Source organism: Mustelus asterias, chromosome 24 (genome assembly GCF_964213995.1).
Source record: "Mustelus asterias chromosome 24, sMusAst1.hap1.1, whole genome shotgun sequence".
NCBI classification, from domain to species: domain Eukaryota; kingdom Metazoa; phylum Chordata; class Chondrichthyes; order Carcharhiniformes; family Triakidae; genus Mustelus; species Mustelus asterias.
This window is the reverse complement of record NC_135824.1, coordinates 58,906,304-58,908,441: the sequence shown is the minus strand read 5'-3', so window position 1 is coordinate 58,908,441 and position 2,138 is coordinate 58,906,304. Positions and strand designations below refer to the sequence as shown.

The following is a 2,138-nucleotide window of genomic DNA, read 5'->3' as shown; positions in this document are numbered from 1 at the left end:
TTGATTCCCGGCTTGGGTCACTGTCTGTGTGGAGTCTGCACGTTCTCCCCGTGTCTGCGTGGGTTTCCTCCGGGTGCTCCGGTTTCCTCCCACAGTCCAAAGATGTGTGGGTTAGGTGCATTGGCCGTGCTAAATTGCCCCTTAGTGTCAGGGGGACTAGCGAGGATAAATGTATGGGGTTATGGGGATAGAACCTGGCTGGGATTGTGGTTGGTGCAGACTCGATGGGCTGAATGGCCTCCTTCTGCGCTGTAGGGATTCTATGTCCAATTCTATGTCAATTTGGGTGACACTAAGTAAAATGATTCTGGGGACATGCTTTCGAGGGGATTATCAGTTAAAATTGCGCCATGCAAACCTTTGATTGTATAAACAATCCGAAAAACATGTTTATTCGCACAGATTTATCAGGGATCAGTTTCTGCACTGAATCTAGCAAGAGATCCGGCCTCAATCCGTGCATTTATCCATTGCACCAGCTGAATGGAAGTGTTTTCTAGAATTTGCAGCTCTAGCTGATCGATTGAAGGAGTCTTGGGGCCAGGAGGAGTGTGTGTGTGTCGAGTGACGCAGACGGTGACGGTCTAGCCACAGTCTTGAGGTGCTGTTGAATGACTAACATCGGAACGGCAGCAAGGCAAGACAAGGAGCAAGCGGAGCTGAGCCACCTCTCTCGGTAGGATTGCTTGAGATCTGTGAGTGCTTCTCTCTGTCCGCAGACACACCAGGGATGTGACATTGCAACAAATGCAACATTGTCCCAGCCGGTGGCAATTTCTGGGGCTTGTGAATGGGGCGCTGGTTCCCTGTGATACTGACTGACACCGTTTGAGATGGTTGTTTATGACAGTAAGGTTCCCCCCCCCCCCCCCCTCCCTTTTTCATTGCTGCTTTCCTCCGTTGAGGGGACGATCAGAAAAAAAGGTACATGATGTAGCAGGGGTGGGGGGGCTGCTTACTTGTCCATTTTTTCTCTCCCCACCTCCCCTCTTCATCTCCGCGGCGTCTTGTACTATTTAGAGTGACGCAGCTTGCAAGTCATGCAAGGCTGCTGCTATTTTGACTTCCCTATTGTTTAGTATCCTCGGCTGGAGCAGAGGGGGAGCTGGATAGAAAAAAATAAGAGAAAATGGCAAAAAAAAAAGGCAGATAATATCAACATCACACGTCCCCCGCCAACAATGTTTCCCTAAGATTGACTTGATAAAAATATGTTCGGTGTTACATTGTTAACGATACAACCCCTTTCAAAACCAGTTACTGATAAAATGGAAATTATACTGAGATTTTGTTTAAAAATGAAGGTGTGTGTATTTCGACACGGTGTTTTCTCGGTAAGGCTCTGAATAGGGATTGATCGTGTGGTGTGTACAAGGACAGATTATACCGACATCATACAATATTTTTCATAGGTTAAATGAATGCTGACAAGCTTAATATTCCCCAGAAAATTGCCCTCTAATAAAATAGCCAGGGTTACTTTTCAATTTATATCTATATATTTATATATATATACTGACAGTAAATATTAGTGAGATTTCTAATTAAATACAGTTAATATATGACAGAACATAGAATTTAATCATTTTAAGTGACACATCTATCTATAGGTGACTTGAGCAGTTTTTTCTTGGTTGAATAATCACCGAGTCTCGCCACATCACAAACTAAATGGCTGCTGTTGCTTTTCTTTTAAATTGCAATCTATTGGAAGGTGAATGCAGCATCAGGCTGTGTTGTGTTTGTCCAGTCCATTTTGAACAAGTCAGCAGAAGGCCATGGGCCTGAAAGGGTTATTCCTGTTCCCCTTCAAACCATCCGTGCAAAACCGTCCATGCCCCTCCGAAAGGTTAAATATCAACTCCCACTTTCTCAAGCTCCCAAAATTATTTCATGGCGCTCTCACTCACACATTCACTCTCACGCACACACACTCACACTCATACTCACATTCACACACACACTCACATTCACACTCACATTCACACACACATTCTCACTCGCACTATCACATTCGCACTCTCACATTCATTCTCACGCACACATCCACTCACACACACACGCCACATAACCAGTAAATAATAATCAGCCTTTTCATTTGTGTGAGGGGGAGATTACCCCCACCTCCAAATTCACAT

At 44.7% G+C, this 2,138-nt stretch overlaps 1 protein-coding gene across 4 annotated transcripts in view; it reads left to right on the top strand.

Annotated features, from left to right (window-relative positions):
• The first annotated feature begins 561 nt into the window (after positions 1–561).
• clip3 (CAP-GLY domain containing linker protein 3) overlaps positions 562–2,138 on the top strand; it is a 62,733-nt gene continuing 61,156 nt past the window's right edge. For 2 of the 4 annotated variants that reach the window (XM_078241851.1, XM_078241849.1), the window contains exon 1: positions 562–676. The gene's annotated coding sequence lies outside the window, so the exon portion shown is untranslated. Of the gene's footprint in view, positions 696–2,138 lie in introns of all 4 variants that reach the window. The other 2 variants (XM_078241852.1, XM_078241850.1) reach the window with 1 other exon arrangement.